Raw genomic sequence first — 25,238 nt, 5'->3', positions numbered from 1 at the left:
TAACCAAACTCTGCAATTGTCATCAATTAATCCCACCAAGGTCCCCTTTTACCTGCCTAAACCCAGAATGTCAGCGGCAAACCCAGAAAAAACAAGGGCGGGTGGGCGGGACCTCTCTCATTGCTTCTCCCGCCGGAGTGAGCTCTCCTCACCTCCGGCAACTAGCTCACACTTCAGGCTCCTCCCCTTAAACACTTCCTGACCCCTATGCCCATCATGTCACCCATGTACATCTCCCCCTCCCCCTTAAAGGGCCAGTTACCTCACAAACTCCCTTATGCTCCCTTAATCCAAAACTGAGTGAAGTGGTCTCTAACGCCCCTGTCACGCCGCCACCGTGCTATCGGGTGCCGCTTCGCTCCCATGACTGAAGGGATGTTAGACCCGCCCCCTTCCTCTTAAAATCCCTTACAAACCCATCACCCATTCCACCACCCACCATTCTTCCCATAGAAAACCCGACACATGTTGTTGTGAAAATGGGCCAGTCTTGCTTGTTTATTAACAATCTTTACATATACGTAACAGTATTACATAAACCAACATTTATTGAAAACATTTTCTTCACCAACCTAGGCACTAACAATTTACCCCTGGCCACCTTCACCTGACCCGGGGGCACCCACAAGCATTAGTGCCTGCTCCCAACAACTCCTGGGGCCACGACACAACACCAGGAGGCCCATTCAGCTGTGTCCCCAACAGCTGTCAACACCATTCCTTTAAACCAAACTCTGCAATTGTCATCAATTAATCCCACCAATGACCCCTTTTACCTGCCACAGAACGGAAGTGTGTGACACCTCACCCACTTCCATCCCGCCACACCTGAATGGCCTTCTCAATACCCTCCTGCAAGCCAATGCCCACAAGTCAATGCTGATCGCATTCAAATGGATACCATCTCTCCAAAAAAAACTCCCCTGGCTCCCACCTCCAATTCATGGTGCCGAATTACAATACCTCCATTGCAACAAACAAAATGCCCCACCTCCTTATTTCCTTTCACTCGTGCCTCATTAAGCTGAGACACCAACCGCGCATGGTGCCAGACCCTCCGGGCCACCATATCTGACCAGAACAAAACAAGCCCTGGAAAAGTAGACCATAGGCATAAAAAAAACAATTTAATATCTCTGATCAGTGCTCTGGAAGGCCAGACCCCCAAATTGTTTTCCCCCAAAATGCACTACCAGCACATCCAGAGGGCAATCCAAGGCGGCGTAATGCTGCACTTCCGGCAAAAGGCGACTCCATAACATACCTCCAACGCCTATCCGCAGAACCTCCACGAGAGACCGACTAACACCCAATTGCCTACCCTCGCGACGAAAATCCGCCCGAACGGCGCCCCACCGGACATACGAATGCCCCACTATCCAGACTAAACAAGGGGTCCGACCTGCAAAACACAAATTAAGATAAAACGCCCCATGAGCAGAAAGAACAGAGAAAACACCCTACCAGACAACAACCCCCAACCCCCTCACAACAAATGAGGACGCACATAAAGTCGATACCTGTTTGACTCCCACCGACCAATCCGCTTCATCTGATCCTCCCCCCCCCACCCCAACCGAGCTGCCTCTGTAGCTGCCCCGATGCGGAAGGAATGCGAGCTGTAAAGGCCCGGAACCAACCCCTTAGCCACTAAACACAGCCTAAAGACAGAGACAAGCTAAAATCACAAACCATCCACATGTACCAACAGAGGCACCGGACTGGAAGGGCGGAAATCCAGATATTCCCTCAGGAAGCGAACAGGACAGACTAGAGACCCCACCAATTCGCACAACACCACCCAATGACCCCTCCCACCCTGGTCCGTCTTGGACCGACACAGCCTGCACTTAACCAGCCCCGTCCAAAATTCTACAGCCGAGACGGACAAGCCACCCCCCACCGTCCGCGACCGATACACCAATTTCGAGACCCTAAAGGCTTCCGAAAAAAGCCAGGGAAAATGCCAAACGAAACAACCTAACCTCATAGTCACCCCAACCTGTTCAGGCAAAAACGCTAATAACTCAAAAGAGACCGGGCGGCGACTATCCCAAGGGCAAGGAATCGCACATCGCTCTGCCTCTGGTGCCAATGCGCGAAACCTGTCCCACTGCAAGCAAGAAAGGGAATCAGCAACAGAGTACAACATCCCGGGCACATGCACAGCAACAAAATGAGAATTGAGAACAAGTCCCCTCAACACCAACTTATTCAGCAAATGCAACACCGGCAGCGAGCTACACGACTGACGGTTAACGGCCTACACCACCCCCATATTGTCGCACCGGAAGTGAACCCTCCTATCTCTCAACCGTTCCCCCCAAATCTCTGTCGCTAGTACTATCGGGAACAGTTCAAGGAGAACCAAATTCGACAGCAACCCAGCCGAGCGCCATGACTCGGGACACTCCCTGGCGCACCACTGCCCCTGAAAATACTCCCCAAAACTCACAGAACCAGAAGCATAGGTGAACAACTCCAGCTCCACATCATCCACCAACGCATCCAACCACAACCACCTGCCATTATACAAAGCCAAAAATGAATCCCTTGCTCATACAACCTCCCCACGAAATACAACACAGCCGCTACCCAGTCGTCCACCTCCCTGTCAACCTCCACAGCTAACAACAAACCTTCCCATTCATGCCAGACCGTAGTATATGACTCCCACGTATTCACGTGCACATACCGCCTGATCAACTCCGCTGCCGATCCCAGACCATGCTGCACAGCTCCGAGGGGCAAGGAATCCTGCATCGCTCCACCGCCGGTGCCAACGCGGGAAACCTGTCCCACTGCAAGTGAGAAAGGGAAACCGCAACGGAGTTCAACACCCTGGGCACATGCACAGCAACAAAATGAGAATTCAGAACAAGTCCCCTCAACACCAACTTACACAGCAAACACAACACCGGCAGCGAGCTACACGACTGACGGTTAATGGCCTGCACCACCCCCATATTGCCACACCGGAAGCGAACCCTCCTATCTCCCCCCAAATCTCTGTCGCCAGTACTATCGGGAACAGTTCAAGGAGAACCAAATTTGACAGCAACCCAGCGCCACCACTAGGGCCCCTCCCCAGTGCTCCCCTGCCCCTGAAAGTACGCCCCAAAACCCACAGAACCATCAGTGAACAACTCCAGCTTCACATCATCCACCAATGCAGCCAACCACAATGACCTACCATTATACAAAGCCAAAAATGAATCCCAGATCTCCAAGTCGTCCCACACCTCAGTAGACAAGCGCACATAATGATGAGGCACCGAAACCCCTGCCGTGGCCAACCCCAACCTCCGGCAAAAAACCCGTCCCATTGGCATGATATGACAAGCAAAGTTCAACTTGGCCAACAAAGACTGGCCCTTACGCAACTGGGCTTTACTACACCGCTGACACCTCGCCACACACTCCCTCAAATCCAGCAACTTGTCCTCCGGATGGCGACACTCCATCCGAACAGAATTGATAACAATGCCTAAAAACTTAACTACTGTCGCCGGACCCTCCGTCTTGTCCAGAGCCAACGGAACCATGAAACAGCAAGCCACCGCTTCAATAGTACATAAGAGAACCGAGCGCACATGAGACCCTGGAGGACCAACAAACAAAAATTCCTCAAGGTAATGAAGCACAGATGACCAGCCTGCCTCCTGCTACACCACCCATTCCAAAATACTACTAAAAGTCTCAAAATATGCACAGGAGATAGAACAACCCATTGGTCAAGGTAATCAAGGTAACAGAGCAAGGCCGAACAGTGTGACGGTGACTTCTCGCCAATCACACTTGCCAAAATAGAAAAAGCTTGGAGACAATTTGAAAAAAAGTGCGCGGTATTAGCCGATACTGCCGCTTTTCCTCCTCCTTCTTACTCTCCTCAGGCTTTCTACGATCCAAATTGAACTTCTCCAACGGAAGCAAGGAAAAGATCTCCACGTATTTGTCCTTCCAGATCTTTTCCCTAACTTCTGGCTTCAAATGAGCCCCCAGAGGCCCCTCAAATCACACATGTACACATATCAAGCCCCCCCCCCCCCCCCAACATCCCCTCCCCCAGCAGTCCCCCCTTAAGTGCATTCACCAGGCTGACCCGGAACCGATGCCACGGCAGCAGCAGGTCCTGACGTCCGTTCCCGAAAACCGCCAGCCTCAGACCTCCTTGCAGAAGAAGAAGGGCCTGCCACCGGCCATGCCGCTCCTTAAGCCAAGAATCTCGAACCACCAGAAGCCGAACGGGCCGCAGGGGAAGGCCACTCCTTCACCAGAGACTCCTCCTCAGGGTCAACCTCAGATCCAGAACAATCCGGGGGCAAAACAGGCCTCCAACCACCCGGCAGCACAACCCTGCCCTCCAGACGCACAGGCCCAGCAGGGGGCGCAGTCCTACCATCTTCAGGCACCGACGACAGTGAGTGTCCCCTCCTGGAACACTCCCCCAATGTGCCTGGGACTTCATCAGGTTGCGGACTGGCCGGCGGAACCTATGCTCCCTAATCCCAAACTGGGTGAAGGGATCTATAATGCCCCTGTCACGCTGCCACTGTGCTATCGGGTGCCCCTTCACTCTGCTTCCCTCGCACTATGTAGGATGTTGTATAGAAATATTTGGAGAGATTTATCAAAACCTGTGCAGAGGAAAAGCCAATATCAACCAATGAGATTGCTTCTTTCATTTTTGAAAAGGCTTCTGAGAAATAAAAGAAGCAATCTGTGTTGCTTGGGCAACTGGTCAGCTTTCACTCTTCCCTATTACCTCTAAAAAGAAAATGTCTTTAAATGGGCACTGTCAGATCCCAAAACTTTTTATATATTGTTACTGATGAAAATGTTGGGTTTTCTTGTTTTCACCAGAGCCCGCCGCAAAGCGGGATGGTCTTGCTGCGGCAGGCGGCACCCAGGTTGCTACCCCTGGCACGACTCGACCACACAGGTGGCTGAGGAGATGTGAGGTACAAGTGGGATACAGCAACTCGTAGTAAGGATAACAGAAGGTCAGGGCAGGCAGCAGAGGTGCAGAGTCAGGAACGTAGCAGGAGGTCAGTAGGCAGGCGGCAAAGGAGCAAGGTCAGGTCACAGAAAAAGGGGTCAGGAACACGGCAAGGTAAGACTCAGAAACGCTTTCTCTAGGGCACAAGGCAACAAAGATCCGGCAGGGATGTGTGGGAGGTGCAGGAATTTATTAACTGAGGCACAGGTGTTACACTTAATTACGGGCGTACTGGCCCTTTAAATCTTAGAGCTCTGGTGGGCACGGGGACAGGGGAGGCAGGGGAGAAGACAGCAGAGGACCTAGGTGTGTGATGGACTGGGATTCGCACGCGGGCGTGTCCCGCATTGCGAATCCCAGCCCCACCGGCTGGAGGAGAGAGCGGGGCAATGCACTCAAGGCCAGCACGTGCGGCCGGAGCGCAAGTTGTAACAGTACCCTCCCCCCCCCTTTGGTCTTCCCCTCCTTTTATGGTTCAGAAATTTCCTGAGATGGTCACATTCCAGGATATTCTCCTCCGGCTCCCAAGATCTTACCTCTGGACCATAACCTTCCCAGTCAACTAGGAAGAATTGTTTACCTCTCACGGTCTTAGTGGCAAGAATCTCTTTGATCTTGTAGACATCTGAAGAGCCGGAGACTAGCGTGGGGACAAGATTCTTTCGAGAAAACCAACGGATTACCAGAGGCTTGAGGAGGGAGAATTAGGAATACGTAAAGTAGGCAAACAGAGTTTGTAGGAGACTGGATTAATTTTTTGCACCACCTGGAAGGGATCTAGATAGCAAGGACCAAGCTTGTAGCAGGGTATCCTGAACCGAATGTATTTGAAGGAAAGCCAAACCTTGTCACCAGGAGAGAAGGACGGAGAAGGTCTTCCACACTTATCAGCCTGTGCCTTCATGAGTGAGGAAGCTTGAGATAAAGACTGTCGAGTTTGTTGCCAAATGGAAAAGAAGTCACAGGCAAGTTCATCAACAGCTGACACACCGGAAGAAACTGAAAGTGGAAGAGGAGAATGAAGAGGGAGTCTGTAGACAACAAAAAACACCTTGTGGACTCTGAATACTTACGATTGTTTGAGAATTCAGCCCAAGGGACAAGGTCGACCCAATCGTCGACCCATAGCGATGTGGGACCAGGTAGTCTCCAGAATGGGCAAAGGCTGTAAGAGTCCAGCAGGTTTCTGCCGAGGAGTTTTGTCTCGGGCACAAGTGTCACAGGAACGGACATAATCGGACACATCATATTCAAGATGTGGCCACCAGTAGTGCAGAGAGATTAACAGTAAAGTCTTACGTACTCCAGGATGACCTGCCAACAAGGAAGAATCACCTCATTTCAGAACCTTGAGTCTCAATCTGGTGGGCACAAAGGATTTTCCAGAAGGAACTTGCTGAATATCAGCAGGAGCGGCAGAAATCAAGCAATCTCGAGGAATAATTTGCCTTGGCGTGGAGTCCAAACCTATGATGTCAGAGGACCTGGAGAGAGCATCAGCTCTGATGTTCTTGTTGGCTGGATGGAAGTGAATGAAGAAATTGAATCTAGAAAAGAACAAAAGACCACCTTGCCTGGCGGGGATTCAATCGCTGAGCAGACTGAAGGTACAGAAGATTTTTATGGTCTGAGTAGATGCTGACCGGATGAGAAGACCCTTCCAATAAATGTCGCCATCCCTCCAAGGCAAGCTTGATAGCGAGGAGTTCTCAATCTCCAATGGGGTAGTTCCTCTCAGCTGGTGAAAGTGTCTTGGAAAAGAAACCACAAGTTACTGCCTTGCCCTTAGAGTTTTTCTGGGTTAGAACGGCACCGGCTCACACTGATGAAGCATCAACCTCCAAAGCAAAGGACTTCTCCGGATCAGGTCTTGAAAGCAGGGGAGCAGAGGCAAATGCAGACTTTGAATGAGAGAAGGCCTGTTCGGCCTCAGGAGGCCATGTCTTGGGATTAGAGCCTTTTTTAGTGAGAGCCACAATCGGAGCAACCAAGGACGAGAAATGTGGGATGAATTGACGATAATAGTTTGCGAATCCCAGAAACCGTTGAATACCCCGTAGGCCAGAAGGATGAGGCCAATTCAACACCGCAGACAATTCATCTGGATCCATCTGCAGGCCTTGATGAGAAACAATGCAGCTGAGGAACGGGAGTTTAGATTTCTCAAATAGTAATTTCTCCAGTTTGGCATAGAGATGATTCCTCCGAAGATGCTGAAGAACATGTGTTTACGATGCTCCTGTAAATTGGTAGAGAAGATCAAGATGTCATCTAGGTACACGACAACACAGGTGTAGAGAAGATCTCGGAAGATAACATTGACAAATTCTTGAAAAACTGCAGGAGCATTGCAGAGACCAAAAGGCATTACGAAATATTCAAAATGTCCATCATGAGTATTGAAGACAGTTTTCCATTCATCTCCCTCACGGATGCAAATAAGGTTATATGCTCCCCGAATGTCCAAATTGGAGAAAACCCTGTCTACCCGGAGACAGTCAAAAAATTCCAAGATCAGAGGAAGTGGATAACGATTTTTGATTGTGATATTGTTAAGTCCCCTATAATCGATACATGGACGGAGAGAGAACCATCCTTCTTCCCCACAAAGAAGAAACCTGCTCCAGCAGGAGAAGAGGACTTAAGAATGAATCCCTTTTGGAGGTTCTCCTGAATATACTTTGCAATGGCTTGGGTCTCAGGAAACTGATAACGGGCGAATTCTTCCACGAGGTGGTGTGGTACCAGGCTGTAAATCAATGGGGCAATCGTAAGGACGATGTGGAAGTAGAGTCTCTGCCTGCTTCATGCAGAATACATCTGAAAAATCTTGGTAAGGTAGAGGCAGACCAGGCAAAGGAAGAAGAGGAGAAACAACTTTAGGCTGGACTGGCCTGAGACAAAGATTTTGACAAAACTGTCCCCAGCGAGTAATTTCTCCAGTTCTCCAATCAAGTTGCAGAGAATGACGTCAGAGCCAAGGAAGACCAAGAAGAAGCTCTGAAGTACAGTGAGAAAGCACATAGAATTCAATCTTTCTTTATGCAAGACACCCATTTGTATGACGAGAGGCTCTGTACGGAATAGCACCTTATAGTCCAAATTTTGGCCATTAACAGAAGAGATGAACAAAGGCTTGGCTAGCCGAGTAATCAGTAGATGATATTTATGAACCAAAGAGGCATCAATGAAGTCGCCTGCGGAACCAGAGTCCAAAAATGCAGTAGTGAAGAATGAAGACTTGGCTGAAGCGTAGATTTGTACAGAAATGGTCAAGCGAGGAAAGGCAGTATTCACACCTAGGGACGCCTCTCCCACGTGCCTTAGGTGCGACTGTTTCCTAGATGCAGAGGACGAACAGTACAGTATTTAAGGAAGAGCTCCGGGCTAGCACAATACCGGCACAAATAGTCACTGCGATGTTGAGATTTTTCCTGTTTCGTCAAGCGAGAACGATCCACACATTGGAACACAGGTGCCAGGCGAGGAAATCGCCATGTTCGGTCAGGTTCTCTCTCCAAGTGAAGTTCTTCCTGCCTCTCAGCAAATTGCACATCAATACGTGTAGCAAGGTGGATAAGTTCACTCAAGGAAGACGGAGGATCTCGTGCAGCGAAGGCGTCCTTTATTCTGCTGGGCTTTTCCAGACAAACGACTGATGATAAAGGCCACCTTAGCTTGTTCCATCGGGAACTGGTCAGACATGAGTTCCAAATGCATGGAGCACTGTGTAACGAAACTTAACACAAATTGGGATCACCATCATACTTCGAGGGTAAATGGAACGGGTGGAGAGACTGGAGCAGGTTGCGGCTGCTGCTGTTGCATGGCTAATAACTGTTGCATCATAGCAGACAATTGAATAAGTTGCTGCGCCTGTCGGACCAATTGTTGCGACTGACAAACCACAACGGAGGGAAGATCCGTAACTTCAGGCAGGGCTACCTCAGCGGGATCCATGGCCGGATCTTACTGTAACATTCACGGTTAGTAGACAGGAACGCTGGAGGTAGTAGATCCGCTGGACCTGTGTGGCAGATGACGTGGAGCATACCAGGGAGCAGAGTCTAAGGTGCCGCTGGTTTTCACCAGAGCCCGTCACAAAGCTGGATGGTCTTGCTGCAGCAGGCGGCACCCAGGTCGCTACCCTTGGCACAACTCGACCACATAGGTGGTTGAGGAGATGCGAGGTACAGGTGGGATACGGCAACTCGTAGTCAGGATAGCAGAAGGTCAGGGCAGGCAGCACATGTGCGTAGTCAGGAACGTAGCAAGAAGTCAGTAGTCAGGCGGCAAAGGAGAAAGGTCAGTTCACAGAACAAGGGGTCAGGAACATGGCAAGGTAAGACTCAGAAACGCTTTCTCTAGGGCACAAGACAACAAAGATCCGACAGGGATGTGTGGGAGGTGCAGGAATTTAATTACTGAGGCACAGGAGTTACACTAAATTATGGGCCCACTGGCCCTTTAAATCTTAGAGCTCCGGCGCATGCGTGCCCTAGGAGATGGGGACACCCGCGCCAGAGCTGAGAGGTAGGACAGGAGACAGCAGAGGACCAAGGTGAGTGACGGACTGGGATTCGCATGCGGGCGTGTCCCGCAATGCGAATCCCAGCCCCGCCGACGAGGAGAGAGCGGGGCAATGCTCTCACAGCCAGCGAGTGTGGCCGGAGTGCAACTTGTAACAAGAATGCCACAATTTTTTTATTATTTGCATGAAATCTGACAAAAAAAATACTCAATATTACTCGATAGGAATTCGGAGGCATACACCGCTACAGTAGAGGCTCCATGCAACTCTATGGGAGTCCAATAACAGATTCGACATGCAGGCCATATGCTATATTTATTTCTTGTTTCTATACATGTGGAGGTAAACATTGGGTATATTCTGTGATGTATACTAAAAGTCCCCACACGCCTAGTATATGATAGGAGAGTCTTCTATTGGTATATGCTGAGATGAAATGTGTCAGCATACATTTTTTCATTGTATAATAAAGCATAGTCAACTGTACATTCATATGCAGTAGGACACAGTAGAGAAACATATAACGTATACTTTGTTTCAAAGTGCCTTACTTTGTACAATGTATCCCAATATATGTCAATACAGTTAAATATGTTGCAGCCTTCCACCTGAGGCAATGTACAGTATACTTCCAATGTAGTGTCAAAGTAAGATGTGAACAGTGTCTATAATACATGCGTGTGCATTACACCTTACAATCACTTTCCATTGACATAACCTAATTCTGAGGTAATTTGGCTGTATTTTTCCTGCCTGATTTCTTGTATGAAGGAGGATATCACCCGCAAACCAACGGCCAGGTAGAGCGGGTGAACCAAATTCTTGGGGAGTATCTTCGCCATTTTGTTTCTGCCCGGCAGTATTACGGGTCCAATCTGTTATCTTAGGTGGAGTTCTCCTACAATCAAGATTCCGAGTGTACAAAAACCTCTGCTTTCTTTATTGTCTACGGTCGTCACTCTCGTCCTCCTCTTCCTCTACCTGCCTCTTCTGGAGTACCAGCAGTTGATTTTATGGTTCGGGACATCCAAGCTATTTGACAGGAAACTCAGCGCTCCTTAGCTCTTGCCTCCTCCCACTTGAAGTCCCAGGCTGACAAGAAAAGGAGGTCACACTAGTCTTTTCTCCCAGGGGCAAGGTTTGGCTATCTGCAAAATATGTTTGTCTGAAGCAACCCTGTTACAAAGTGGGTCACCAGTTTTTGGGTCCTTTCAAAGTCTGGAGCCAAATTAACCCAGTTTCTTGCAAGCTCCATCTGCCTCCTTCCCATTCCGAAATCCTACCATGTCTCCCTCCTTAAGCCGTTGGTCCTCAACTGGTTTTCCCCAAAGAATGTAATTTCAACTCCTGTAACCGGTGCTTCTGACGTTTTTGAAGTGAAGGAAATCCTGGCCACCAAGACTGTTAGGGGAAGATGCTTCTTCTTGGTCGGCTGGAAAGGTTTTGGGCTTAAGGAAAGATCATGGGAGCCAGAAGAGAACATCCTAGATTAGGATCTGCTTTTCAGGTTTCTGCAGCCTAAAAAGAAGGGGAGACCTAAGGGGGGGTACTGTTAGGGGTTACCCTGTGGCCAGACATGCTGACCGTGAGCGCACCCCTGTTCTGTCCCCCAACACCGGCGTCGCTGTCCACATGTCAGGAAGCGGTCACAGGCGTCCGTCGGGCCGTAACTTACCTCTCCTCGCTCCTGCTCCCTCTGTCTGCTGGCACGCGTGTGGCCGCTTCCTAGGGCGCGCGCCAGCTCTCTGATATTCAAAGGGCCAGTACGACCTTAATTGGTTTATGCTGCTCGCTGACCCTATAAGGGTCAGCACTTTCCCTTTTACCTTGCCGGATCTTTGCGCTCCTTGGCCTGAGAGAAAGCATTCCCTAGTGTTTAGTCTTGCCGTGTACCTGACCTCTTGCTCTGTGACGCCTGCCCTCTGACCTCCTTGTTACGTTTCTGATCACACTCCTGTGCCACCTGCCCTTGTTACGTTCCAGACCACACTACTGTGCCACCTGCCCTGACCGCTGCCTGTCCTGACTACGAGTTTTCTGCCTTCCTGCGCCATGTTACACATCGGCAGCTTGTGTGGACAAGTCGTATCGTGGGTAGCGACCTGGGTGCTGCCTGCCGCAGCAAGTTCATCCCTCTTTGCGGCGGGCTCTGGCAAATACCAGCGGCACCTTAGACTCCACTCCCTGGTACGGCCCATCCACACAGGTCCAGTGGATCCACTTTACCTCCAGTCGTTACATGGACCTTCCATAGAAGACTCTGGAAGACTTCTTTCTCTCAAAAGGAAATGTAGCATCTTTCTCTTCATTAAAAGATTTCAATATATTTTTAAGCTGTGGACCAAACATAGAAGATGGATGGATAGGTAGACTAACAAAACAAAATTTTGATGACATAGCTGCCCTCCACTGCTTGATCCACAGTGCCCTCTTAGTGGCGTTGGATAGAGCCAAGGCCCTAGATGAGAATTTCAGAACATCAATTTGAGATAGCCTGGGGGAGTAGGGTATATGGGGTGTAGCTATGCGGTGACTAAAGGGTGTCTGGTTAACCCTTTCTATATTTGACGCCATGGTGAGGGCTCCTCAGTAATGCTTGTCCTACCGCCACCCTTCCCAAGAGCGATAGGGAGGTATATAATAATTTAATGTCCACAACCAGAGAGTTTGCTGAAAACAGTCGTAACTTTACGGAAGATTTTATGCAAGCTTCATAACCGGAACAGTCTCTATACATGCAAAGTCTCTTAGGGATTGACAACGGTTGGGACCTCAAGCGTTTTAGAGTCCGTAGACTGATATGCGCTGTTCCACTGGATTCAGGGCACTTAGTTTCGGTCCAGTAGTCACGCTAGCTTTAGCGGGGATTAGTTTAGAACTCACGGTTTAAATTTAGGCTGAAGCCGGTAGGTTTTCTGGCCTAGCTTGTCTTTGAAAGTTGCGCAGATCCATCCTGCTAGTCCGGCATCCACGAGAGCAGCAACCCAAGAGAGCGATAATTGGCTACAGCTCCCTTATATGGGCGGGGGCTGGACTAGAGCTAATTGGTCCAATACTTCTGTCAATCACCTTCCCATAGAATTATGGGTAGCATGTGACCCAAGGACCTCCAAAAGGTCCTCTAACATACCATAGAGGAATCAACATAGTCACATGACCGAAGGTTCTGCGACGCTAACAAGGTAAGTATACTATACATTATTGAATATGTACAAAAACACATTATAGAATTAGAGTAGAAAGGAGGCGACTAGGGGCTGTCCCACCTGGGGGAACCTACCTGAACGTAGTAACTCTGACTGTGGGGACTAGTGATGAGCGGCATAGGCCATATTCGAATTCCCGATATTTCGCAAATATATGGATGAATATTCGTCATATATTCGCGAAATTCGCATATTCGTTATATGCGCATATGCGTAAAATATATATATGCGCATATTCGTGAATATTGAGCCCTCCCTTCTTTAATGGTATAGGGAACTGTGACTAGTGCATTAACTCTGTGATTTTCTGCCCATTGAAACTAATAGGTCCATTGTGGTCTATGGGGATCTCGACCATCTCGGCAGCACAGTGGATGGGAGACCACCACGGGTTTCGAGTCCCTGGGTGGGACAGAGTTTTACAGTGTTGTGGTTTAACTTTACTTTCCTGGAAACGCTGCTGAGTTGCCCATAGCAACCAATCAGATTGCTTCTTTCATTTTTCACAAGGCCTCTGCAAAATGAAAGAAGCGATCTGATTGGTTGCTATGGGCACCTCACAACTCTTCCTCTACACTGGTTTTGATGAATCTCCCCCATAGAAGGGGATTAATCAAAACCTGTCCAGAGGAAAAGTTTCTGAGTTGCCCATAGCAACCAATCAGATCGCTTCTTTCATTTTTCAGAGGCCTTTTCAAAAATGAAGTAAGCAATCTGATTGGTTGCTATGGGCAACTGCACAACTCTTCCTCTACACTGGTCTTCTGCATATGTGCATATTTGAGAATATTGAGCCCTCCTTTCTTTAAATCAACTGGTGGCAGAAAGTTAAACATATTTGTAAATTAGAAAAAACTATGTGGATGTGTGCAGCTCACAACTATTACGCACCGAGGTCAAACAGGGCAAGCAACTATACCTTAATTGCTAAAAAAAAGGGAAACCAGAAAAATGCAGTGTAGCCCGGACCTTCTAGGTGAGTATAAAATGGATATACGAGGATCGTGCTTCAATAATAATTATCATTTATTTATAAAAATAAGATTTCATCACTTCTCACAGGGCCCTTGTGAGAAGAACATACATAATAAAAGGCAACCTAACAATGTATTAGGCAATAGTATTAAAATTCTACACTTGGCATAGAGTAATAGAATAAAATAGCAGAGTAAGATCTGTACCATACAAATATATTAGAAATTTGCTCTTCTAGATGTTTAGGGTAAATATGTCCCTTTTTTGGATACAGTAGCAAACAGTCTGTATTGATAGCAATTGTTACCGGTCTGTAGATTGTAGCTCAGGCGGTGAATATTGCTCCCGCAATAGCTGAGTGTCCGTAGTGTATACAGTCCACTGTGTGGTGCCTCCAATTATGAGCCTGGTCCAGTAGGGTCTGAGCGTGGTGGCAGTCGCTGTCGGATAAGGCGCTGGCAGGCGCCGAAGATCGTGATGGTGTCCGGGGACTGCTGGCGCTGGCGTGCGCTAGAGTTGATATTCCTCACCGCTTCATTGGTTGGAAAGCAGGACCATATACTGGAAGGCTGGGAGTTCACCTCGTGGTGCCGGCGTCTGACGTCAGAGCCGGGATGGTTACAGCAGGATAGTTGCACCGGGATGATTGCGCCGGGATGGATCTGAACTGCTGGACCGGGTGGATAGCAAAGCGAGAGCGCAAATGATGGTACAGTTCATAGAGTGTAACTGGCCATAGAATTTGGGCACAGTTTTAGTACTGCTATGCCAGTAGATAAAGACTAGACGCGTTTCAGGGTTGTATGATATAACCCTTTCCTCAGTAGTCATAATAGTTGCCATAGATCATCAGTTGTTTTATATGGGCACAAATCCCACCCCTTAACACATTGATAGATAATAATAAAAAGCATGAATGGATTCAATGGATCGGTTCACCTAGAGAGCAATACTGAGTATAGAGTAGTGTGTCAATTCTGTTGGAAGATTGTAACGATGCGTTTTCAAAAAGAGGAGTTTTTTTTGTATAGTAAAGAGACATAGTATTATATAACAGACAGTGTGTTGGAAGTAAATAAATAAGGGATTTTTTTATTTTTTTTTTTTTTATTTTTTTTTTGTTCCATTCCTGTTTTATTTTAATTGTATTTCATTGTATTCCCTTATTTATTTACTTCCAACACACTGTCTGTTATATAATACTATGTCTCTTTACTATACAAAAAAAACTCCTCTTTTTGAAAACGCATCGTTACAATCTTCCAACAGAATTGACACACTACTCTATACTCAGTATTGCTCTCTAGGTGAACCGATCCATTGAATCCATTCATGCTTTTTATTATTATCTATCAATGTGTTAAGGGGTGGGATTTGTGCCCATATAAAACAACTGATGATCTATGGCAACTATTATGACTACTGAGGAAAGGGTTATATCATACAACCCTGAAACGCGTCTAGTCTTTATCTACTGGCATAGCAGTACTAAAACTGTGCCCAAATTCTATGGCCAGTTACACTCTATGAACTGTACCATCATTTGCGCTCTCGCTTTGCTATCCACCCGGTCCAGCAGTTCAGATCCATCCCGGCGCAATCATCCCGGTGCAACTATCCTGCTGTAACCATCCCGGCTCTGACGTCAGACGCCGGCACCACGAGGTGAACTCCCAGCCTTCCAGTATATGGTCCTGCTTTCCAACCAATGAAGCGGTGAGGAATATCAACTCTAGCGCACGCCAGCGCCAGCAGTCCCCGGACACCATCACGATCTTCGGCGCCTGCCAGCGCCTTATCCGACAGCGACTGCCACCACGCTCAGACCCTACTGGACCAGGCTCATAATTGGAGGCACCACACAGTGGACTGTATACACTACGGACACTCAGCTATTGCGGGAGCAATATTCACCGCCTGAGCTACAATCTACAGACCGGTAACAATTGCTATCAATACAGACTGTTTGCTACTGTATCCAAAAAAAGGGACATATTTACCCTAAACATCTAGAAGAGCAAATTTCTAATATATTTGTATGGTACAGATCTTACTCTGCTATTTTATTCTATTACTCTATGCCAAGTGTAGAATTTTAATACTATTGCCTAATACATTGTTAGGTTGCCTTTTATTATGTATGTTCTTCTCACAAGGGCCCTGTGAGAAGTGATGAAATCTTATTTTTATAAATAAATGATAATTATTATTGAAGCACGATCCTCGTATATCCATTTTATACTCACCTAGAAGGTCCGGGCTACACTGCATTTTTCTGGTTTCCATATTTGTAAATTACTTCTATTAAAAAATCTTAATCCTTCCTGTACTTATTAGCTGCTGAATACTACAGAGGAAATTCTTTTCCTTTTGAAATGCTCTCTGATGACATCACGAGCACAGTTCTCTCTGCTGATGTTATTATAATAATAATGCTTTATTTATTTATTGTTGTCCTTAGTGGGATTTGAACCCAAGTCCCCAGCACGGCAAGGCAGCAGTGCTAACCACTGAGCCACCATGCTGCCCTTAGCATATATCTATATGCATGGTTGCTAAAATGGACAGAGATATCAGCAGAGAGCACTGTGCTCGTGATGTCATCAGTGTTCCAAAAAGAAAGGAATTTATTCTGTAGCATTCAGCAGTTAATAAGTACTGGAAGGATTAAGAGTTTTTAATAGAAGTAATTTACAAATATGTTTAACTTTCTGCCACCAGTTGATTTAAAAGAAAAAAAGATTTTCACCGGAGTACCCATTTAATGGTATAGGGAACTATGGCCGGTACATGGGGATCTCACGGCATTTAGAACAGTAAAAAATTTGGACCGTCTCGGCAGTGCAGTGGATGGGAGACCATCATGGGTTCGAGTCCCGGGGTGGGACAGAGTTTTACAGTGTTGTGGTTTAACTTTACTTTCCTGGAAAAGTTGCCCATAGCAACCAATCAGATCGCTTCTTTCATTTTTCACAAGGCCTCTGCAAAATGAAGGAAGCAATCTGATTGGTTGCTATGGGCAACTCCGAAACGTTTCCTTTTCCTCTGGACAGGTTTTGATAAATTTCCCTCTATGGGGGAGATTCATCAAAACCAGTGTAGAGAAAGAGTTGTGCAGTTGCCCATAGTAACCAATCAGATTGCTTCCTTCATTTTTGAAAAGGCCTCTGAAAAATGAAGGAAGCAATCTGGTTGCTATAGGCAACTCAAACTTTTCCAGGAAAAGTTTGAGTTGCCCATAGCAACCAATCACATCGCTTCTTTCATTTTGCAGAGGCCTTGTGAAAAATGAAAGAAGCAATCTGATTGGATGCTATGGTTAACTCAGCAGCTTTTCCAGGAGAGTAAAGTTGAACCACAACACTGTAAAACTCTGTCCCAACCCGGGACTCAAACCCGTGGTGGTCTCCCATCCACTGTGCTGCCAAGACAGTCCTGCTTAGCTTACATGCCATGAGATCCCCATAGACCATAATTGGCCTATTGATTTCAATAGGCAAAAATTCACAGAGTGCATGCACTAGCCACAATTGCCTATACCATTAAATAAGGGAGGGCGCAATATTCGCGAATATGCACATATGCGCATATACGCATACAATAATGAATATATAGTGCTATATTCGCAATATTTGCGCATTCGCGAATATGCGATATTCGCGCTTAAAATTCGAATTGCCAAAATGCGCGAGCAACACTATTAGGGACCACCATACAAAGTAGGTATGCAATACGGTACCGGAACACCACAAATTGGAGCGTCACAGGAACTCTGCAGTCGATTTCATCATGTCTACACCTTTGAGTAGACGATCCCTGGACACTCCACCCTCAATGTCTTGGGACAACTGGCTCAACCAGATTCTTAAAGGGGTACTCCGGTGAAAACCTTTTTTCTTTTAAATGGGCACTGTCATGAAGTACAAAAATTGATATGTTGTAGTACTTAAGTACTACAACATATCTCTAATTTACTTTAATAAAAAAAAAAAATGTGATTTTAAACAAGTTTAAAATCACTTTTAAATTCGGCCACTAGGGGTCGCCCTCCTAGTGGCCGAATGCATTCGGCAGTGACGTCCCTACTGAATTTCGACTCATTGAAGACTGGCAATGAGTCGAAATTCAGGCACTGCGGTGCTCGCTCCTGCCTGTCAATCAAACAGGCGAGAGCGAGCACGCTGATAGCTGGGGCTGCGCGCATTGGCCAGCAACACTGGCCTCGCCCGCCCGCCCCTTTACACTGTCCCTGTGCCCACTAGTGTCACATGTGCCCCCGTCGAGCGCGATCGCTACCATCACCACTAGCGAGGTCCCTGTGCCCACTAGCGGTGTCACAAGAATGCCGAGCGCGGCTCTGTTCCCTGTCCCTGTCAGCTGTCAGAGTACGGGAACAGATTTAAAAGCCTCACGCGCAGCTAACGTAGTACTGCGCATGCGCAGTACTACGCAAATAGCGTAGGGCTAACGCCAGGCTCCTAGCGCTGCCTACGTTAGCCCTACGCTATTTGCGTAGTGCTGCGCCTGCGCAGTACTACGTTAGCCTCGCGCAAGGCTTTTAAATCTATTCCCGTACCCTGAGACTCTCAGGGTACGGGAATAGATTTAAAAGCCTCGCGCACGGCTAGCGTAGTACTGCGCAGCACTACGCAAATAGCGTAGGGCTAACGTAGGCAGCACTAGGAGCCTGGCATTAGCCCTACGCTATTTGCGTAGAACTGCGCATGCGCAGTACTACGTTAGCTGCGCGCGAGGCTTTTAAATCTGTTCCCGTACCCTGACAGCTGACAGGGACAGGGAACAGAGCCGCGCTCTGCATTCTTGGGACACCGCTAGTGGGCACAGGGACCCCGCTAGCGGTGATGGTAGCGCTCGCGCTTGCGGGGGGCACATTTGACACCGCTAGTGGGCACAGGGACCCCGCTAGCGGTGATGGTAGCGATCGCGCTCGCGGGAGGCATTCTTGTGACACTTTGACATTAGACAATAGGGTGCCTCCAGCTGTTTCACAACTACAATTCTCAGCATGGCCTGACAGCTAATAGCAATCATGGCATGCTGGGAGTTGTAGTTGGGAAACAGCTGAAGGCACCCTATTGGATAAATAAAACACTCATGCATAGACGATGTGAGGGCAGAAGCAAGCGCCCAGCAAGGCATCAGTGACGTCACGCCTGCTGGGAAGCGCTGCTTCCTGCCCTGCTTTATAGAGAAGATTTAGAAGCACTAAATCTGCTCTATTAAAGCGATTAAAACATTTTTTGAAGCCGGGTAGGGGGTTAGGGCTAGATTACTACTAGGTAAGGACATATTAGATTATATAGTACTTGGTGGGAGCTACCTTTTAAATCAACTGGTGGCAGAAAGTTAAACATATTTGTAAATTACTTCTATTAAAAAATCTTAATCCTTCCTGTACTTATTAGCTGCTGAATACTACAGAGGAAATTATTTTCTTTTTGGAATGCTCTCTGATGACATCACCAGCACAGTTCTCTCTGCTGACATTATTATAATAATATTAATAACGCTTCATTGATTGTTGTCCTTAGTGGGATTCAAACCCAAGGCTCCAGCGCTGCAAGGCAGCAGTGCTAACCACTGAGCCACAATGCTGCCCTTAGCATGCATCTGCTATGCATCTGCTATGCATCTGCTATGCATGGTTGCTAAAATGGACAGATATGTCAGCAGAGAGCACTCTGTTCGTGATGTCATCAGTGTTCCAAAAATAAAGGAATTTCCTCTGTAGCATTCAGCAGCTAATAAGTACTGGAAGGATTAAGATTTTTTAATAGAAGTAATTTACAAATATGTTTAACTTTCTGCCACCAGTTGATTTAAAAGAAAAAAGGTTTTCACCGGAGTACCCCTTTAAGGATCTTGCCACCAGAATTGAGGCAGAAGCCACTTTAGAAGAGGATGCTGCTGCCAGATAAGTCTTCTTTGCCAGATTATCAACTTTCCTTTCTAAGGGATCAGAAAGCCTCGACAATTCATCCGATGGGAATAAAGACTTTTTGACTAGTCTGGCCGCCACCAAATCTAGTTTTGGTGGATTTTACCACTCCGACAACACCATAGAATCCAGACGATAGGTTGTTTTAAATCTGGCTCCAGCATCAGACTTCTTATCTGGTTTGGACCAATCCCTCTTAAACCAATAAAACATAATAGGATGAAAAGGCAAATTCATTTCTAGAACCTGTGGAAAATAGTATAACTGGTCCTTTTTAGATTTATGAGATACATCTTTATTTGATTCCACTGTATCTTTGAAAGCTTTGGGAATTTCTCTTTAGGAAGAAGATATAAATCACCATCAATATCTTCAAATACTACTTTAGGTTCAGAAGAAACTGAATCAGACTCATCCGATGAGGAATCCGAAGAAACAGGTGAAGTATTTTTACTAGATCTCTTCCTTTTCTTTGGGATTAACCCCCTTAAGGACATGTGCCGTAAATGTAGAAGCCGCGGACCCGCCGTTAATGGCGGACATAAACGATCGCGCTGATGTCTGCCATTAACCACTCAGGTGCTGTGATCAATACAGATCACGGCATCTGCGACAGTGCAGCACTTATATGCATAGCGCTGAACACTATTAGCAATCTAATAATTGCTTTAAAAAAATAAGTAAAATAAATGCTAAAAAAAAGTGGAAAAAAAAAATGTGAAAAAGCCCCTCCCCCAATAAAGTTTTAAATCACCCCTTTTCCCCATATTAAAGGGGTACTCTGGTGCTTACACATCTTATCCCCTATCCGAAGGATAGGGGATAAGATGCCTGATCGCGGGAGTCCCGCCGCTGGGGACCCCCAGGATCTTGCACGCGGCACCCCGTTTGTAATCAGTCCCCGGTGCGTGTTCGCTCCGGGTCTGATTACCGACGACCACAGGGCCGGCGGCGTGTGACGTCACGCCTCCGCCCCCGTGTAACGCCTGATAGCTGTCACGCCCCCTCCCGTAGGCTTGCATTGAGGGGCGGAGCGTGACGTCACACGGGGGTGGAGGCATGACGTCACATGTCGCCGGCCCTGTGGTCGTCGGTAATCAGACCCGGAGCGAACACGCTCCGGGGCCTGATTACAAACTGGGTGCCGCGTGCATGATCCCGTGGGTCCCCAGCGGCAGGACTCCTGCGATCAGGCATCTTATCCCCTATCCTTTGGATAGGGGATAAGATGTGTAAGCACCGGAGTACCCCTTTAATACAAAAAAGCATTAAAAAAAAACTATAAATATTAAACATATTTGGTATTGTTGCGTGCGTAAATGTCCGAACTATAAAAATACAATGTTAATGATGCCCTACAGTGAACGGCGTAAACGTAAAAAAAAAAAAAAAAAATCTAAAATGTCTGCTTTTTTATCACATTAAACTGCATAAAATTTTATAAAAAGCAATCAAAAAGTCACAAATACGCATCCCTGAATACAGAAAAATAAGAAAGTTAGAGGTGGTCAAAATAGGGCAATTTTAAACATATTGATTTTGTAAAAAAAAGTTTGAGATTTTTTAAAAGCAGTACAATAATAGAAATGTATGTAACCATGGGTATCATTTTAATCGTAAAGTGTACAGCGCAAAAACGAAACCCCTCGTGATGTCACGGCCCGCCCCCTCAATACAAGTCTATGGGAGGGGTCGTGGCGGTTGGATAGGGGATAAGATGTCTAGGGGCGGTGTACCCCTTTAAGGTCAAAATGGGCTGTGCACATTTCTCCTTTAAACATGCTTAGAAAGGCACCAGTTTGCATACTACTAGAGGGGTTCAGACATGATTCACATGTATCTTGCTCCCAGGACACAGGCAGGGGCTGCTGACATTTAGCACAGACATTATGCCTGGACTTTCTTTTAGCCTCCATGTTGAGACATCTAGGAGAGAAAACAAGAAACAATCCCGAAAAAGGTAAAGAGCCATAGAAAGAAAGGAACAGGAAGGGAAAGCACCAACACCATGTCTAACCTCTGACTGGCCGAAGGATCTGCTGCCTAGGCTGAGTGCAGCTATAGCAGATCTGACGCGGTCTTAACCCCTTAAGGACCAGGCCCATTTTGGCCTTAAGGACCAGACCAATTTTATTTTTGCATTTTCGTTTTTTCCCTCCTCGCCTTCTAAAAATCATAACTCTCTTATATTTCCATCCACAGACCCATATGAGGGCTTGTTTTTTGCGTCACCAATTGTACTTTATAATTACATCACTTGTTTTACCAAGATCGCGAGCTCCGGTGCTCGCGATCATGGCGGCGCGTAAATGTACGCCATGGTGCGCTAAGTACCATGTCACCATGATGTACATTTACGTCCATTGTCGTTAAGGGGTTAAATACCAGCGTCATGCTGACAGCATCCAGACCTGTGCCGGAAGTAAAGGCAGTGCATGCGCAGATACTCACCAAAGCGTCCGAAGCCTGTACCATATTGGAGTCCCCGGCGCCCAACAGTTGCAGGTTGCCGCGCCGACATCATCCGGATCTTTGCCGGAAGAAAAAAACGGGGCATGTACATAGACTCACCCAAGCATCCTGAGCCAGCACCATGCTGGAGTCCCCTGGCTTCTCACAGAGCCTAACTTCTCTGGGTTTAGAAGCAGAGCCAGAACAGTGGACATCCCAATCGCGGCTTCTACCGGCAGTCACATGATGAACCATGATCACTTTGCATAGCAGGGGCTTAGCTGAGGGACCAGAGATAGCATCCGGTATACGGCCGACCAAAAAACTCAGGGACCTAGAAGCCCCAGGTATGAGCACAATCTTGTCTCTGTGAGAGAAGAAAAGAATACAAGTGTCTGTGGTCTCATTTAGGTTTTATACATTTTGCTCAGGTGTACATGCTGTTTAATTAACTTGTCTCTAATTACATTGCTGGTAGTAGCTCTTCTTCCGGGTCAGCAAGGAAGCTTTAACCCATTTGTGCCGCCTTAAGGACGTACAGGATATATATATATATATATATATATATATATGTATATGTATATATATATTTGGTATCGCCACATGCTGAATTATCCAAGCTATAAAATTATCATGTTCCTGATCCTGTACAGTCAGTGGTGTAAGCACAAAAAAGAAAATTCCAAAAGCCTAAATTGCAGATTTTTGGTTAAATCACATACCAGAAATTTTTGATTTGCAAGATGAAAGAAAAATTATTCAAATTTAGTATTACTGGAATCATAATAATTAGAGATGAGCGAACTTACAGTAAATTCGATTCGTCACGAACTTCTCGGCTCGGCAGTTGATGACTTTTCCTGCATAAATTAGTTCAGCTTTCCGGTGCTCCGGTGGGCTGGAAAAGGTGGATAGAGTCCTAGGAAAGAGTCTCCTAGGACTGTATTCACCTTTTCCAGCCCACCGGAGCACCTGAAGGCTGAACTAATTTACGCAGGATAAGTCATCAACTGCCGAGCCGAGAAGTTTGTGACGAATCGAATTTACTGTAAGTTTGCTCATCTCTAATAATAACCCATAGAACAAATTTAGCATGTCATTTTTACCGTACAGTGAAATCTGAAAAAATTACTGGCCCACAATTTTGCGCATCCCTTTTTAATTTTATGTCATTTTGCCCTATAAATAGCTTTGCAATTCATTATATGGTAAAATAAAGGGTACCAGCAAAAAGTACAACTTGTCCCACAAAAAATGACTTTGGGGAAAAATAAAAAATGTTATGAATCTTAGAATGTGAGGAGGAAGAAAACGTAAATCTAAATTCGGGGGGGGGGGGGGGGGTCGGGAAGGAGTTAACGAATTGTGATGAACCTACACTAACAAATGATGTGGGTGTGATGAGAAGCGTCTCCTGAAATTGCTGCAGCTGCATCCTATTTGGGGAGGATATTATATGTATTGTAATTAATCTACAAAGCAAATTAGATGAGAGGGAAATATTTTCTCGACAGTGTCTTATCTAGTCCGTACAGTAAACAAAGGAATTTTTCTATGGGAACTTTTTTCCTTCTTTACCCTGACAAAGCAAAAATGCACGTGTGAGCTTTGTACATGAGTGTACATATGTACTGGAGTCAATATTATAAGCACACTAAATAAAACATAGGTAAAATGCATTTGGGAAGTTTTCAGAACCTTTCACCTTTTAAAGATTTTGTTGTGCTGCGGCCTTGTGCTAACATAAGAAAAAATAAGTAATTTTGCCCTGAATACCCCATAATGACAAAGTAAAAATTGAATATTTGAATTTTTTTTTTGCTAATTTGATAAAAAGTTAAAAACTGAAATATTGCATTGACATAAGTATTCAGACCCGTAGTATTTAGTTGAAGCAGTGATTACAGCCTCCAGTTTTCTTGGAGAAAATGCCACAAGGTTTACACCCCTGGATTTGGGGATTTTCTGCCATTTTTCTCTGTAGATCCTTTAACCCCTTAACGACGCAGGACGTATATTTACGTCCTGCGCCGGCTCCCGCGATATGAAGCGGGATCGGGCCGCGATCCTGCATCATATCGCGTCGGTCCCGGCACTCATCAACGGCCGGGACCCGCGGCTAATACCACACATCGCCGATCGCGGCGATGTGCGGTATTAACCCTTTAGAAGCGGCGGTCAAAGCTGACCGCCGCTTCTAAAGTGAAACTGAAAGTGACCCGGCTGCTCAGTCGGGCTGTCCGGGACCGCCGCGGTGAAATCTCGGCGTCCCGAACAGCTGATCGGACACCGGGAGGGCCCTTACCTGCCTCCTCGGTGTCCGATCGACGAATGACTGCTCCGTGCCTGAGATCCAGGCAGGAGCAGTCAAGCGCCGATAATGCTGATCACAGGCGTGTTAATACACGCCTGTGATCAGGATGAAAGATCAGTGTGTGCAGTGTTATAGGTCCCTATGGGACCTATAACACTGCAAAAAAAAAGTTTTAAAAAAAGTGTTAATAAAGGTCATTTAACCCCTTCCCTAATAAAAGTTTGAATCACCCCCCTTTTCTCATAAGAAAAAATAAAACAGTGTAAAAAAAAAAATAAACATATGTGGTATCGCCGCGTGCATAAATGTCCGAACTATAAAAATATATCATTAATTAAACCGCACAGTCAATGGCGTACGCGCAAAAAAATTCCAAAGTCCAAAAAAGCGTATTTTGGTCACTTTTTATACCATTTAAAAAATGAATAAAAAGTGATCAAAAAGTCCGATCAAAACAAAAATCATACCGATAAAAAATTCAGATCACGGCGCAAAAAATGAGTCCTCATACCGCCCTGTACGTGGAAAAATAAAAAGTTATAGGGGTCAGAAGATGACATTTTTAAACGTATAAATTTTCCTGCATGTAGTTATAATTTTTTCCAGAAGTACGACAAAATCAAACCTATATAAGTAGGGTATCATTTTAACCGTATGGACCTACAGAATAATGATAAGGTGTAATTTTTACCGAAATATGCACTGCGTAGAAACGGAAGCCCCCAAAAGTTACAAAAATGGCGTTTTTTTTCGATTTTGTCGCACAATGATTTTTTTTCCCGTTTCGCCGTGCATTTTTGGGT

At 46.3% G+C, this 25,238-nt stretch overlaps 1 long non-coding RNA gene across 2 annotated transcripts in view; it reads right to left on the bottom strand.

Annotated features, from left to right (window-relative positions):
* Positions 1-22,247: 22,247 nt before the first annotated feature.
* Positions 22,248-25,238, bottom strand: part of LOC130361487 (uncharacterized) — a 42,582-nt gene continuing 39,591 nt past the window's right edge. For both annotated transcript variants that reach the window (XR_008891020.1, XR_008891019.1), the window contains exon 3: positions 22,248-22,488. This is a non-coding gene — a long non-coding RNA (uncharacterized LOC130361487). The remainder of the gene's footprint in view (positions 22,489-25,238) is intronic.

The sequence above is a fragment of the Hyla sarda genome, chromosome 3 (genome assembly GCF_029499605.1).
Source record: "Hyla sarda isolate aHylSar1 chromosome 3, aHylSar1.hap1, whole genome shotgun sequence".
NCBI lineage: Eukaryota > Metazoa > Chordata > Amphibia > Anura > Hylidae > Hyla > Hyla sarda.
The sequence above is the reverse complement of the archived record's forward strand: the minus strand, read 5'-3'. Positions and strand labels throughout refer to the sequence as shown.